The sequence below is a fragment of the Schistocerca nitens genome, chromosome 6 (assembly GCF_023898315.1).
Source record: "Schistocerca nitens isolate TAMUIC-IGC-003100 chromosome 6, iqSchNite1.1, whole genome shotgun sequence".
NCBI classification, from domain to species: domain Eukaryota; kingdom Metazoa; phylum Arthropoda; class Insecta; order Orthoptera; family Acrididae; genus Schistocerca; species Schistocerca nitens.
In genome coordinates this window covers 415,410,368-415,427,731 of record NC_064619.1, presented here as the reverse complement: position 1 = coordinate 415,427,731, position 17,364 = coordinate 415,410,368, and the positions used below count along the sequence as shown (strand labels likewise).

The 17,364-nt window shown below is 42.0% G+C and overlaps 1 protein-coding gene across 1 annotated transcript in view; it reads left to right on the top strand.

Annotated features, from left to right (window-relative positions):
* Positions 1–17,364, top strand: part of LOC126262968 (acetylcholine receptor subunit beta-like 1) — an 845,533-nt gene that overhangs the window by 343,704 nt on the left and 484,465 nt on the right. The gene's annotated exons all lie outside the window — the stretch shown is intronic.

The window sequence follows — 17,364 nt, the reverse complement described above, 5'->3', positions numbered from 1 at the left end:
AAAAAAAAAATGGTACAAATGGCTCTGAGCACTATGGGACTTAACAGCTATGGTCATCAGTCCCCCAGAACTTAGAACTACTTAAACCTAACTAACCTAAGGACATCACACAACACCCAGCCTTCACGAGGCAGAGAAAATCCCCGACCCCGCCGGGAATCGAACCCGGGAAGCCGGGCGTGGGAAGCGAGAACGCTACCGCACGACCACGAGATGCGGGCACACACAAAACAGCATGAAATTCGAAACGCTGTTCATAAATATATCTCAGATATGATGTCCACCAAACCTACCGTCGACGAGGCGCGGCGTGATCTTCTTAGACACGTATCAGGACGAATTAGTACAGAGCAAGTAGAAAATCTCACGGCTGAAATAGAAGAGGACGAATTGAAAGACGCAATAGCACAGAGTCCTAAAAATAACCTGACCAGGACCTGATGGTATCCCCGTGGAATTCTACCAAGTGTTCTGGCCACAAATGAAAAGCAAGTTGCTATGTATGTACAACGAAATCATGAATGGCACTGTTACCGCTCCCAAAGAATTTCCTGAAGGGATCATAGTTCTACTTCCTAAAAACTCACTTAGCAAAGCAACTGAAAACCTTCGCCCAGTAACATTACTCAACAGTGATTACAAAATTATGGCCCGCGTATTAGCAAGAAGAATAAAAATGGTTATTAACTCTGTAACTGGCACGTACCAAACATGTGTAGGCAAAGACAGAAACATCTATCAGAATATATGCGAATATAGGGATATAATATCAACCGCAAATGTATGCCGAATAAAATGTGCTTTAGTGTCTTTAGACTTCGAGAAGGCGTTTGACAGAATAGATCATAAGTATCTCCTTGGTATCATGGATGTAATGGGATTCTCACCACGATTCGTGAGGATTGCTCAACAAATTCTGAAAAACAGTGTAGCACGAATAATGATAAACGGACAACTAAGTAGAGAGATTGAATTGACTGGATCCGAACGTCAAGGTTGTCCAATGTCAATGGCCCTTTTCGCAATAGCAATAGAACCTCTCCTCGCGACACTCACGCATCACCTGCAAGGATTATACATAAACGGCAAGAAAATAGTGTGCAACGCCTACGCAGATGATGTGGGCGTCCTGGTTATAAATGAAGATGAAGTGGCGAAAGCTCTTCAGATTGTACACACTTATGAACTTGCTTCTGGCGCCAAACTAAATAAAAGGAAGTCAGGCATCATGAACCTAGGCAGAGGAATGTGCATGCAAAATCGGGGACAATTGACGGAAGTATCGACATTGAAATGTTTGGGTATTGAATTTAGCAGCAACATCCAACACACTATTGCCGTCAATTATAAAAAACTACTTGCAAGCATACGAGCATCTGTACAAGGAAACAGTATGAGGCAACTGGACGAGATACAGAAAACCAAACTAGTAAATGTGTATATTACATCCAAACTTAACTATGTTGTCCAAGCTTTTCCGATGCCATTAGAAACAGCCAGAAGAATTTTATCCGCGATAGGAAGCTTTGTATGCCAAGGCAACATTTTCAAAGTGAAGTTCAATACACTAACACTCCCAACAAGGAAAGGAGGTCTAAACCTTGTTGATGTGAGTTACAGGTTACGAGCGTTATATGTGTGTCGAATGTGCAAGCAATGGAAACAGATGCCCGACAGATTAACGGCCCACTTGCTAAATGACATTGCTCCAGCAAGCATATAGCCGCCAATAGATGTGAAGCATATACCAGCTGGTCTTTGTCACCTAAAAACTTTTCTCGTTGAGTACAGTTATATCTCCTCGAGGCTCTCAGAACAGCAGTTGAAGAGAGTAAAGGACATCTATACATATTTGATGGAAGCTAAGGAAGGAAATATTATTGAAAGAAAATACCCCAACAACGACTGGTCTGCAATTTGGAAAAATATCCACGATCGGAACTTACCCTCTAAGGTGAAAGCAACTTGGTATAATGCAGTCAACAGGTAAATATCAACTAATTTCAAATTGCATGCTATACATCTCACAAATTCGCCCTTGTGCGCGTCATGCAACCTTCTTGACACTGAAGAACACCGATTCGTGTGTGAAAGAGTAAGAGACATATGGCATATAGTTAAGTAGAAATTAGCAACCGTTAACAGAACATCTCCAACCGCTTTCACCGCCGCAGATTTTCTGACTCCAGACGCAGTGCCATATCCTAATAGGAAAAGGAATGCTGTTAACTGGCTAAAAGGGCACACGCTGCACTGTATCTTGAAGGCAGAAAATAAAAGCAAATAAGATTACTGGGTGTATCTAACGACTCAGCACCATCATCTCATGTGGACAAAAGACTACAAAAAAACTACGCATGCTTCCTAAATAGAATCATGGAACAAAATTATACAGAGAACAATAACAGATTAAGATTGGTACGGAATTCAGAGATGTCAGCCTTGCAGATAACTGGAACCGGAATGTCTTCGATCCTTTCACGAGACACTAAATCAAGTCCGTGACAAGACTCACCGGACTACATCCTCCTGAAGAAATTAGACATCAAGTTTTATGTATTTTATTTTTTTAATCATCTTATGCCATCCGCAAAGAAGTTTTAAGTTCTAAAAAACGTTTTTCAAGGGAATGCAAGATTTTATGTTTTCCTTATGAAGATGAGAGACTTCACGTATCAGTTTATTTTAATATACTTGTCTTTCCATTAGCAAGAGGAAGATACATTACCTTTAATTAATATTAAGAAGAAATATTTATTCTCATTTATGTTAGCTAAGGTAATTTAGGCATCCAGCTTACAGAAAAAAATAAGAAGCCGAAATAAATAAAAAAAATAAAAAAATACAAAAATACAAAAAACGAAAAAGTGGCCGAGCACTAGCAAAAGTAAGAAAAATGAGGATTTGGCATCAAAAACATAAAAAAGTACATAAAATAAAAAAGTAAAAAAAAGTTGGTAGAAGGATGGACTCTTAATAATATATAATAATAATAACAAAAACGACAAAAGCAAAGAAGCTACCGAAGAAGGCAAAACAAGGTGAGCGTTTGGAAGGGCTGTGAGGGGAGAAAGGAGGCCCTAAAAAAAAAGCGGTTCTAGGCGCTACAGTCTGGAACGGCGCGACCGCTACGGTCGCAGGAATAAAAAAAATTTAAAAAAAGTTTGAGTCTCGGTCGGGCACACAGTTTTAATCTGCCAGGAGGAAGTTTCGTAGTATTCTTCACGTTAGCGGATGCACAGTCGTTAAAAATCGATACTGTGTGCTCTCATAGTGAGGCAGTCGATGGTCGACAGTCAACTGACTAATGCAACTGCACTTTACCTACCAGAAGTGGATATCTCCCTCTCTCTCCCCTCTACTCCCACCACTAAGCAGTAATATTCCTAAAATAACAGAATCTGACAAGCGCCGCGACAACATAAATAACGCAACCGAGTGCAGATAAAATTGCATTTCCTGAAGAAAGTTTCGATGATAGCGAATAATGGTTTTGACCATTGTCACTGGAGCACTGATCTACGTAACGACCACATAGTTCTGTTCTGCAGAAAATTACATTGTCGCACTGTGTAACAAGTAAGGTGGGAGCGATCTAAATTCGTCGACAGGTGTAACTAGAGTATACACGAGGGACGCTCAGAAAGTAAGTTTCGTTATTGTAATTCTTCTGCTTTCCGGTTGAGGCGTTGTCACGTTGAACAATCGGTTTTCTGCTGGTAATTCACGCCTTTCTAGCACGGTATTTCAACTGCAAGACTCGCAGTCTTGTTCAGGTGCTGTCAACTACTGCATCTGAAGACGGCTGCGAGTCGCAGTAGAAATATCGTTCAAGAAAGAAGCGAATAACGAGCAGAGATGCCGCTGTTCAACAGTACAAGTTTCGTCATTGTTTTTGAACGGTAAGATGATACATCACTTGACACAAACAAACACCGTATGAATCCACACCCGTTGCTGGTTCAACGACGAAAGGGGCGTCAACGGCGAAGGAGAGACGCATGCACAGAGCGCCGAAGAAGAGAGAGTAGCAGCATAACTGGTGTTTCCGAGGATATTCGAGTATACATCACGATGGCGGACGGACATGTATTAGCAACGTGGTCGCCTGGGGAGATTCGTACTGTTATCTGGTATGAATGGGCACGTGAGAGTAGTGTGTGCATCATCCATGAACGCCCACAGACCGTGTGTGTTGAAGAGGTCAATTGTAGTCGTATAACTGGTCGCTGGGTCCGCAGCTCGTGGTCGTGCGGTAGCGTTCTCGCTTCCCGCGCCCGGGTTCCCGGGTTCGATTCCCACGGCGTCAGGGATTTTCTCTGCCTCGTGATGACTGGGTGTTGTGTGATGTCCTTAGGTTGGTTAGGTTTAAGTAGTTCTAAGTTCTAGGGGACTGATGACCATAGACGTTAAGTCCCATAGTGCTCAGAGCCATTTGAACCATTTTTGAACTGGTCGCTGGTGTTGCTTGACCCACAGGATTTACACTTGTTCCCTGCACTAGAAACCGCATTCTCAGGACGTCACTTGTAAAGCAATACTGAGTTGGAGCAAGTTGTGCATCGCAGGGCATCCAGTTTAACAGAGTGCTTTCTTCAAACTTATATTTTATAGAAGTCGGTGGTGACTACGTCGAAAAATAGTGAAGGAGTATAGCTCACGATTCAATACGGTATTTGTTTTTGCAATAAAGTTTCCGTGTGAAAAACAATGACGAAACGTATTATCGGACGATCCCTCATATGAGCAGAATGGAATAAGTATAGGTACCCACACTTTCTGACAAAAACATTGGAACACCCAGAAGACATGGTCATGTTGCTTAATACACGAACGCATCATCGCCGATTATGTAGCTGATTAGTTGCAATTCTTAGCGACAGGCAGAAGAGCCACCAGAGCGTTTAGTGTTGTTATCACGTCTTGAATATAAAGGATATGAATAACGTCAGATGTTGAGTGATCGCTGTGAAGAACACGCCGGAGATGATGTGTACTTCTGTGAGACAGTGTTATAAGCACATGACACCGTTTCAAAAGGTTCTTATTGTGGGTCTTCATTTCCAACTGGTCGAACAACGCAATATCCAGATTTGTGAGGCGTTCACACGTTACAGTGACCTGATGTTAGACTCCATTGGAGCTTGAGGGTGGGCGCACTCGTCGCCAACGTTTGATGACCACGTGTGACCTCCATAACGGAGGATCGCCTTATTGTGAGCCAAGCGCATTGCAACCACCTTCACACCAGCGCCTGCCGTCCGTGAAAACTAACAGGTTGGCTACTACATTGTGTGCCATACGGCACCATTCGTCGGAGACTAGGATCATACGGATTAGCCATTCACCGACCCATGCGCAGGCTTCCACTAACACCAGAGCAGAAACGGAGGAGTTTCGAGTGTTTCCGTGACTGGATTGCTCATAAATGACTTCGCATTTCTTTCAGTGATGAATCGTATTACTGCACTAAGCCGGATGACCATTGTCGGCGAGTAAGACAGCGACGTAGGGAGATGTTCTATTCTTCCAATGTTACGGTGAGACACGTTGGTGTTACTGCTGACGTCATGGTGTGGGAAGCCATTGGGTATGACCTCAGGTCGCTGCTGGTAGTGATTGAGGAAAGTCTGACGCCGCAAAGGCGCGTAACGAACATTCTGAGTCCTTTTGTATTACCTCTCATGCGACAGCGTCAGGGTGCCATTTTGCAACAGGACAACGTAAGCATGTGGCATGTGGCATGTGGCATGTGTCCTCAGGTCTGACCCCGACAGAACATGAGCGGAACCAGCATGGAAAACAACGTCCGAGTGTCAGTACACGGGATATTAAGAACCATTTTCAACGAATGCTGGCCAGTTTCCCTCAGGACACGGGACAACGGCTGTATGACTGGCTGACCGACCGAAACAGTTCGTGCAATTAGGCCAGATACTGTGTAATATCATACCCATCACTCAAATACCCTCTCAAGCTATGAAGTTTCGTTTCGTTCACCCCTCCTGGGTGATTCAGTTTTTTTGTCAGGTGGTGTATATCAAGGGTGGAAGTACTAACATTGGAGGCCGAGGCCGGTGTGCACATGTCCATAAACCACCAAGTGAACATATTTGGACCTCCCAGTCCACAGGTATCACAATATCACCTGCGTAAAGCCGTTTTTCATCAAAGAAAGGAACTACCTGTATCTCTGGCATTTGTTTGCTGATAGTGCCTGCCACGGAGGCATTTTACCTTGAATGTCTGGCGACAGCAATGTTTAACAAAAACGGGACGGGACAGTCATATTATGCCCTTAAGGTGCATATTTTGCAATAGTAACAGTTTTCTGATTAGTTTACTCATACCGAGTATGAAGGGGCGATCTGTATGTATTTTCTTGGGAGAAGAAAAGCTTCTTAGCCAAGATCGCAATAAAAGACTGTATTGTGGATAACTTGTTTCGGTAAACTGTGTTACCATCATCAGATCTGTAAGAACATTACAAAAGGTGCTACAAATAATGCTGAATTAATCCATAGAGGAATTAATGACAACATACCTTCGTAGAGGTTATTAGAAACATTTTGTGCCAGGTGCACACAAAATCTTTCCATTAAATCTCCAGATGCCCAACATATGACATGAAGGTGTGTTGTCATATCAAAAGTAAAAGTTAAAATTACCATGTACATCAATCGCCACAACATTGCATCCACATAATCACACATCATGCCTACTAGGGTGCCTCAAGAAACGTTCTGAAATGCTAAAAAGCTTCCTAATGATTCGTTCCTGACAAAACAGTTAAGACAACCTATACATCATATTTACGATAAGTGCATTGTATCAGTACAAAACTGCAAGTACCTTTATGACAGCATAGCTTTACTTAGCTATGCGCTAGCATAAATACTAAATAAAATTACAATTTTTTAAACTTTGTAAAAAGAATTTAGACTGAAAATCAAAAAACATTTAGGAAATTGTTAAATATAGCGGTCTTCAAGCCAAGATCTGGAGCTAGCGCAACTAATCTTAAAATTATACTATTACAGCGCAACAAACCGTGCTTAGAGCACGGAAAGATTAAGTGATTTGATTGCCTATATCAAGTCCTTAATTACTTCGTGGCATGCCAACAGGAAGTGGTCATAAAATGGTTACAGCTTGTTCCTTAAATTGAACACATTGATGTCTGTAGTCAAATAACACTGGAAAAAAAAAAAGAAAAAAAAACCTCATTCATTTCATTACATGAATATAAATTACGAACTAATATTATATACTGATGCCTAGGAATACTGTCATGCAGCCAACTATCTGTCTTCGTCTATCAATTTACACAAAGGCGGTCCAGTGTGGATGGAACTCTGAATAACTCATAGGATACGCCAGAGATCTAACGTCTTAAATTACGTATTTGGCTTTAAATGGTAGAAACTGTGCACTGCAGCGACTTCTTGTCAGTTCATCTCAAGCATTGGCTGTTGATTTGTCAGTCTTGTGGCGCCCTAGTAGGCAAGACGTGTGATTATATGGACGCAGTGTTGTGGCGACTGGTGTACATGGTAATTTTAACTTTTATTTTTGACGTGCCAACACATCATTCATGTCATATGTTGGGCATCTGGAGATTTAATGGAAAGCTTTTGGGTGCATCTGGCACAAGACGTTTATAAAAACCTCTACGGAGGCATGTAGTCATCGATTCTCTATGGATTAATCTGGCATTATTTTTTGAAAAGTTTGTAGCACCTTTCATAATGTTGTTGCAGATCTGATGATGGCAACTTAGTTTACTGAAACTTGTTATCGACAATATAGTGTTTTATTGCGGGCTTGGCTAAGAAGTTTTTCTTCCTCTAAGAACAGTTTTCTGAGTACTGCAGCGAGACTTCTAAAGAAATAAGTACGTAAAAGTCAAGCTGAATGCTGGTTCAGTGAAACGAATACAAAATGTGTTTATCCAACAGAGCAAAAACGACGTGGTGACGATAAAAAGGTAGGAATTTCTTTTGTAGGATATAATATTAAAAAAAAAACAGGACAGGGACTCTTGAGACAGTAAACTTACAAGAAAAGTGTTTTTAATATAGAAAACAAATCATCTTTCAAGAAAACAAGAAGTTTTTTAAAAGTGTCTGCTTACCGAGGAGATAACGACGTATGGAGCAGAGGTCGTATTATATAAACAGTTTCTGCGCATTGTGAATAATTTGACTGATGTTCCCTCGGACTGGATGACAATACAGACGTGATTGCCACTACACTTTGGAGGTTGAAGCAGGGGGAGGAAGGGGCCACAAACAGGCTGCCTTCCCCTAAAAAAATAAAAGGTTTCATTAACGAAAAAGCAAAAAATACTAGGTTTTTGCATTTACATGAACTGCCACAGCATTGGTCAGGTCCTGCCGAATATAGCTTGGCTATCCGCCCGCTGAATCGCGAACAACTCTGAAACCTGTCTGCAAACATCGACACTTACTCAGCCCTGTACTTGCACGCACGTTACTGGCACAGGCAATTTTACGAAGTACTTACAATCGCACAATATCCGCAACAAAGAGCGGGCACTATGAACGGCGACGTTGTGGAGCGGGTGCAGCGACACATTAGGGGGAAGTATTGCTTTATTGTTATGTAACAAGAATTGGGTGGATAATTAGCCTATGGTCAATATTCCCAAACGAGAAATGTGTTTGCATATATGCCCACTAAGTTATGGTCATAAAAAATTATATTTGCAAATTTTGAAACAACGTAGTAACAAAAATACTGAGCAACTAGTCCAGTACTGAGAAATGACTGATGACTTATATGTTTAATGCTATTAAACTGCTTGCTGTTAATCCTTTTCAAATCAGTTTTAGAGCCAAATAGCATTAATGAAATCAAACTGTTCTATTCATTGCTATTTTTTCATGTTTACGCAACAGTTAATTTTACTAATCATTTTTTCACTGTTCCAGCATAGTTCTCAAATGCTAAAAAGCTTCCTAATGATTTGTTCCTGACAAAACATAGTTAAGACAACCTTTACATCATATTTACGATAAGTGCATTGTATCATTACAAAACTGCAAGTACCTTTATGACAGCAACCATTTCTCGCAGATATTATAATCTTGGTGATTGCAGCGGACAATTCGGAGCAACACGACGAAATTCTCTGCTCAGCTGTTCCCTCACACGTGGTTCACAGCGTAAGCAATCTCCTGTAAGGGCTACGCTGGGAGGTGCGTGACCATACATAGCATATTTTAGATCATTTTTCTTGAGTTTTCTATCTGTTGTTAGGTGTGAAGAACTTAGTTTATCGTCTTCGTGTTTAGAGTGACAAACGACGCTCAGTCCCTGGTTTCCATGCAGAGACCTCTGTCTGTGGTCTAACTCTTTTTCAGTCCATCGCTTTTTGTATTATAAGATTGAGCACACGAATGACTGCGAATCAGGTGTTACAAATAACACATTCTTTGGTCTAACCTGAACTTACGTGCATATAATAAAAGTTGATTACTTTTCATTAACACTGCTTTGACGTAGCTAAATGGTATTACAATAACAAATAATTGTCAATAATTTTCTGTTTCTTTTAAAACCACAAATTACATATATATTTACTCACATGTCAAACTTGTTTCCATATATGGTTCCCTTATTTGCGCTTATGCTTCAAGTACCCAATATTTATTTCGGTTTAAAACCATCCGTTATACGGAGGGACATAACTGATTTTGTGGGACTGCATGAACTAACCCCACCAAACCAGACACGAAAGCACTGTACTAGTTGGTCTTTGTTACTTGTTATAAACAACATTATGATGCGATTGAGACATCTCTGTTAAAGGAGAAGGTGAAAATACATCTAGTCTGACATCACATAAGATCGTACGTTATTTAATATGACTCAGCTAAGGAAACATTGACTACTTTTCATTAAGACTGCCTTGACGTAATACGATTCCAAACTTATACTCCTCAGATCAAGCGCCATCGTTAAGTAGGCACTATGATGATAATTCAGTTGATTTTTATTTTGATAATATTATGATACGTTTTCTTGTTTTATGTTTATAGCACTACCACCCTCACGCATATCAGATTCTGTTACTATAACTTGTATGGATTAAGAACCGCGGTTGTGTGAGGGGCAACCTTCCATATTAGACTACTAATCACTATATTATAAAGTGAATAACGCACATTGATGAAGCAAGACATTATGACCACCTGCTTCATAGAGCGGTGGTTCATCTCTGGAACGCAATACAACAGCTACTCTGCGTGGCATGGACTCGACAAATCAGGTTTCAGGTAGGTTTCAGGTGGCACGCAGGTCACGCAACACCCGTAAAGTACTGGCCGGTGGTTTGTAGGCGCGGATACGGGATTCAGTAGCTTCCTAGGTGTATTCATCGTGTTTAAATCAGACCAAAACATCAACATCGGGTCACCATCATATTCCTCAAACGACGGTTCCGCGGTTCTGATTTTTTTTGCGTGGAGCACGGTAAATGTAAATGTCGTGTGACTAGGGCCTCCCGTCCGGTAGACCGGTCGCCGGGTGCAAGTCTTTCGATTTGATGCCACTTCGGCGACTGCCGGCACGGTAGCTCAGCGTGTTCGGTCAGAGAGCTGGTTGGCCTCTGTAATAAAAAAAACTGTGTGAAACGATCAACAAACGAACTTAACCGGATGTCATGTGACGTCCGCAACGAACAAACACAACCCTCAACAACGAACAAAATGGAGAGAAGGGGGAAAAAAAAGGTGGTAGAGCACTTGCCCGCGAAAGGCAAAGGTCCCGAGTTCGAGTCTCGGTCGGGCACACAGTTTTAATCTGCCAGAAAGTTTCAGTTAATTTTAGTAATCATTTTTCCACTGTTCCAGCATAGTTATAATTTTATGATGATTGTAGAAATAGAAGCTAAATCTCCGGAATCATTCATGTTCTTTTCTGAATTCAAGAAATTTCGAGAGTTATCCTTTACAAACTTTTTACCACTTATCTGCGTTACTGCACATAGACACTGGCGAAGTAGATGTGCTTTTAGTGGCGGACCGGCATTTTACTCTCTTTCGCAGTGTTTCCAGTCTAAATTTGTAGCTAATACTCCATGGCATTAGATGGCTTCCTCCATCGAGTCATCGACCTGACTTTGTATAAATACACGATCCACTGACATTAATGTGGCCACCTGAATAACGAACTTCTGCACCGCGAACCGCTGTGAGATGTGCAGGAAGAGAGTCAATGAGGTTCTCTGAGGTACCGACAAGGATGTGCAGCCACGCCGACTCCGGTGCCAGCTGGTTCCACAGATTCTCAACTGCATTTAAATTCGGGGTCTTTGGCGGCCATAGAAATATAGTAAACTCATCCTGGTGCTCTTCGAACGATGCATGTACACTCCCAGCTGTGTGACACGTAGCATTGTCCTGTTGGTAGATGCCATCGTGTCGTTATAAATAAGATGCATGTAGGAATGGACATGTGTTAATCCATTGTACCTGCCAGAATAACGAGACTATCTGTTCTTTCGGACATATCCGGTGTCTGTTCTCACGGATATGTTCGAAAGAACTGTCATCACACACTCATATAATTTGATAGGCCCAGCTGGGCAATGAATGCACCTTCTTCAGTGCGGATGCACAAATACGTCCGACCTCCTGCGGGAATCTCGGAAGAGCGAATATGGATGAAATGGACAGCGGCTGCGGATAGGTGGCCCTCGATGGGAGTGTAGATCGGCCACGAGGCGAGCAGATATAGTCCGCGCACTTGCGATAACACTGCGTCCGGGATGGCGCAGTAGTTACCGCAGCTGCCTAACAGACGGTTAGCTGTCCTCTGCAATAAAAAAACAAACTGAGTGAATGGATCAGCGATGAACTTTGAGCGGATGTCATGGGACGTCCGCCCCGAACAAATGCAAAGAACAGTGTCGAATAAAAATGAGATTTTCTACCCGCACGGTAGCTCAGCGTATTTGGTCAGAGGGTTAGTTGCATTTTGCATTAAAAAAAATTGAGTTAATGGATCAACGATGAATCTGAACAAGCGTCATGGGACGTACGCCCCGAACAAATAGAACGAACAAAATGAGAACACCAAAAATGATGCTGTAGTATATCGAGAGGTTGTAACAATGGAAAATTGTACTGAAATGCAGGAGGATCTGCAACGAACTGACGTATGGTGCAGGAAATGGCAATTGAATCTCAATGTAGACAAGTGTAATGCGCTGCGAATACATAGAAAGGAAGATCCTTTATCATTTAGCTACAATGTAGCAGGTCAGCAACTGGAAGCAGTTAATTTCATAAATTATCTGGGGGTAGGCATTAGGGGTGATTTAAAATGGAGTGACAATATAAAGTTGATCGTCGGTAATGCAGATGCCAGACTGAGATTCATTGGAAGACTCCTAAGGAAATTCAGTCCGAAACCAAAGGAAGTAGGTTACAGTACACTTGTTTGCCCACTGCTTGAATACTGCTCACCGGTGTGGGTCCGTACCAGATAGGGTTGACAGAACGGAGAGCAGCGCTTCGTTACGGGATCATTTAGCAATTCCGAAAGCGTTACGGAGTTGATAAACTCCAGTGGAGGACTCTGCAAGAGAGACGCTCATTAGCTCGGTACGGGCTTTTGTTGAAGTTTCGAGAACATACCTTCACCGAGGAGTCAAGCAGTATATTGCTCCCACCTACGTATATCTCGCGAAGGGACCGTGAGGACAAAATCAGAGAGATCAGAGTAGCACAGAGGAAAGAAAAGCAGGAGATCCCCGTTTCGAATTCCGGTCCGGTTCACATTTTCACTCGTCGCCGCCGATTCCACGTAATGTCCCAATGCAGCTGACAGCAGTAATCACTCACCTTTCCTTTCTTCTCCTCTCTATCTTCAATTTACATATCAACACGCGTACTTAGCTCTCTATAAGGACTCAGTATTTTATTGTCCAATTACATTTTTCACCTCCTACCTAAGCCTCCCACCCCTTTCTTGGAATTAGGCCTTCAGAAAACTTCTAAGCTAATACACATATTGTGATGTTCTAATAGCAGGCACTGAATGTGATTTGCAGAGTATCCATGTAGATGTAGCTGTAGAATTTTAGTGTCGAATCAAATTTCTTAACTCCTTGTTAAGCACACACTATTCCTTTTCTTCGAAGTAGGCCAGTCAGAGAGAGACCTACTAAGCGAACATGTATATTTAGCCCAATCGTAGCTCAGCATCAGCTCAACCAAACTTATTTATCAATTCCTCGTTACGCCAAACCCACGTTTGGAATTCTGTCAGAGAGCTTCTTATGGCAAGGATGGGCGTAACATTCTTGTCCATTTGCCATTTTCGTGCCACCGCCGATCGCGGCCCTTTTTCGAAACACCCCAATCAGAGAGCTTCTCAGGCAACACAAATATCTAGCCCAGTCGCAGCTTAGTATTTTTTTCTGCCGTATCAGCACATCCAGTCACATTTCTCGGACCCCCCTCCCTTTTTATGGAAATACGCGAGTCAAAGAGTTTCCTATGGCAATGACAAGCATAGCATACCTCCATTCCCCTACAGTAGTGTTGGTAATTGCACAATGTCGTCATGGCGTCAGATATATTCACGTTATTGCCACCGTAAGTTCGTTTGCCGTAGTTTAGAGACCTGGAACGGTGAAACATTATTCTGTGAACAGTTTAAAAGGACATTAGCGGCTTGTTTTGCTAGTTTATCTATTTTAGATACAGATGTTGTTAACAGTATGTGCCTCAACATATGTGTCTTGACCCTCTGGAGTTGCAACAAGATGCTAGCACAAGGCTCAGCTTTATTTCGTAGTGCGACATTTTGTGAGAAAAAGTTGCAACCACTTGCACATCTAAATCAACAACGTATTTATGTTTCGCTGTATTTGATAATATTTGTGGGTAAAAAATAAAAGAATTTGTTCATTTACTACCTGCAAAAATTTTGCGCTATTAACTCACTTTATTTAATGTAAATAGCTCTAATTTTTCCTTATAGTATCGTGTGCGATTTGAAGACAGCATATATTTTTGCAAGTAGTGTTCAAGGAATTGAGGATACGCCATTTGGGGGGAGGGGGGGGAGGTGTTGAATATGCTATTTCGTCATGTTGTATGCAGTATGAATTGACATTAAATAAACATCAGATTTAAGACCTCACTGAGTTTATGTTCCATGGGAGCTACATAGACGAACAGCTCTCATCTGACCTCTTTTTTAAGTTTTTCGTGTTTGGTTCGCTTCACCAACCATAATTTTAAGGAAGACGACGGTAATTCATCATGTTAGCAATAAGAAAAACTTAAATATTGTCATTATCTTTCTGGCAAATGTGAATTGTTAAATTTTAGATTTTTGGGCGTAAAACATTATACTATGAGCATTTTTCTGAGGATGTTATTGGCTTATTTTACAATTTTCGATTCGGTATAGCTCCTGTGAGCAGTGTGTACCTCAATATATGTGTGTGAGCTTCGTAATTGTCTCATACATATGGCAGCTTTATTTCGCATTTTAACGAATTGCGATAAAAAGATTAAAAGTTACAGCCATCTCTACAGAGAAATCAAGAACCTGTTTCTGTACTGGAGGAGAAAGGTGGGGAGGAGTAGATCAGTATTTAACGTCCCATCGACAGAGAGGTCATTGGAGACGGAGCACAAGCTTGAATTATGGAAGGATGGAGAAGAGAAGCGCCCTTTTGAAGGAACCATCCCGGCATTTGCCTTGAGCGATTTAAATAAATCATGGGAAACCTAAATCTGGATGGCCGGATGCGGGTTTCGCCCGTCGTCCTCCCAAAGGCGAGTCCAGTGCGCCAACCTCTGCCCTACTTGAGCCCTACCTGAGCCTAGTCCAAAATGGTTCAAATGGCTCTGAGCACTATGGGACTTAACTTCTGAGGTTATCAGTCCCCTAGAACTACTTAAACCTAACTAACCTAAGGACATCACACACATCCATGCCCGAGCCAGGATTCGAACCTGCGACCGTAGCGGTCGCGCGGTTCCAGATTGAAGCGCCTAGAACTGCTCAGCTACAAAGACCGGCTGTAATGTTCTCCTGCGGTATTTCATGTAATCTCTTGGCTGAAGAGCGGCGAAGTGTGACGCTGCCAATAAAGCAAAAAAAAAAAAAAAAAAACTGCCTTATATCATCATTACTGCCTGTCAAGAGTTTCCATCACTACCTACATCATATACAAGAAGACCTTCACCCATCTCCACAGGGCAAGACACAAATTGAAATTCATGAAAAAGAATAATAAATATCATTTGATTCCAACTGACAAGAAAGTAATCTGCAATATGCAATCGTATCGTTTTTCCATACGCTCTAAGGCCATTACACTGGGGAAGAGAACATGTCAACTGGCGAAAATCATCCTTGTGCAAGTGTCTCAAAGAAATCATAAATGATCTGAAAGAGATGAAGACTGGAGGAACTGAAATTCTGAACAAAGATACGCTTGGAATCAAGATTTTATATTCCCATCTCGAGAGAAGAACAATAAAGAAAATCCAATAAAGTGGTCAGAACTTCGAAAAGAACAGGACTCTTAAACTCCTCACGCACAGGCCATGAAGGCCCAGAGGTACCGACTGGCCACCGTGTCATCCTCAGCCCACAGGCGTCACTGGATACGAATATGGAGGGGCATGTTGTCCGCACACCGCTCTCCCGGCCGTATGTCAGTTTCCGAGACCGGAGCCGCTACTTCTCAATCAAGTAACTCCTCAGTTTACCTCACAAGGGCTGAGTGCACCCCACTTGCCAACAGCGCTCGGCAGACCGGATAGTTACCCATTTCAAGTGCAACCCCAGGCCGACAGCGCTGAACTTCGGTGACCTGACGGGAACCGGTGTTACCACTGCGGCAAGGCCGTTGACTCAGGACTCTTATCAGATGAAAAATTATAGAAATTAGATCAGAAGCAGTTATTTACGTGGTCCATAGGAGGCCCTTTGAACAACATTAACAGTAACTTAGGTTTGCAGGAAGGAGTTACGTTGCGTAGGCCGGACAGTTTTATTAGGAAAATGTAGCGTTTTCCGAGGCGTTGGTTGTAGTCTGATAGGAGAACTGAAACTATAGTGCGCATTCCACTCTACAAGATGTGCTACGGAAGTATGTTTCATTGCACCGCTGCATGTTTTTGGGGTGACTTGCTTCACTTTTGTGTTATTATACGGGTAAGCTGAAGGTGACATTCTATCGAATGTAGTTTTCTCATTGAGCCCACCATCTTATTTAACCTGTCAACGTCTTTGAACATTGGCATCTCGTATTTCGCATATTTTTCTTTTTAAAAAATAATAATAAAAGAAAATAAAATAAAAAATAGAAAAGTTCCAGTACGTGGTATGGCATGTTTTAGGATTGCACGTAGTACACGTACTTTTTTCTGAATTTTTATAAGATGTATACGTCGAGGTGTTGTAATCGCGTTAGGACTTGAGCTTAAGTTTTTAGCGGCGGCGCTCGTGTTCGCTCGCACAGAAATGCGCAGAGCTTCATTATGGCGGCCGCACCTGGGTCTGGGTGCCTATTCAGGCCGTTATTAGCGCCTGTTACGCTCCGGGCTTCATCACCCCCTCCCACGTCACCTGCAAGGCTACGTCGCTTCCGGAGGCAGCTGTCGCCTCAAGGCACACGAAGAAGACACTTGGCGACAATTACAACGGAAATCTCGACTTGAGGAATTAACTGAGATACTGATCAGTTAACACCACAAATTAATCTAGTTAAAAAAAAAGGTGTTTTTCGATCAAGTAACTATTGGTATGGACCCTGCCTCAGCCAGTCCCAGTTAACCGACCGGCAGACTGCCCTATGCAAAGAAGCTGTAGCGGGTTGATCCCTGCGCTCCGATAATAACAATTTGTTTCCCGTCTATTAATTTCTATGCCACAGAAATTTCAAATCTAACGTAAGCCTTCTGAAATGATTATTTCGTGATCCCTTTTAAAATACCTCCATTACAATTTTGCTGTGTTCTGCTCGCATGGAAAATTTGCTGCAAGCGTAATATATCGTAGCTGTTTAATTAAGATACCGATTCCATCAATAGATACGTTTCAGTAAAATTATATCTTAGAGATAGTCTGATTGGTTCATTATGACCATCGTATTTCTTGCGACTTAAAAACGGTTTTTGAGGCAAATAAAAGTGGCGTTGAGAACAGACTTCCATGGAACAAAATTCCCAATAAAAAAAGAACGAAATACAATACTAACCTGACTATAGCAGATGTTTAAACTGGCTATCTCTTGTCACTTCTGGGCCCGGGTCAGCAAGTTGACCTCGGATCGAAGCTGGACTGCTGGAATTGCTGCAAGCTCAT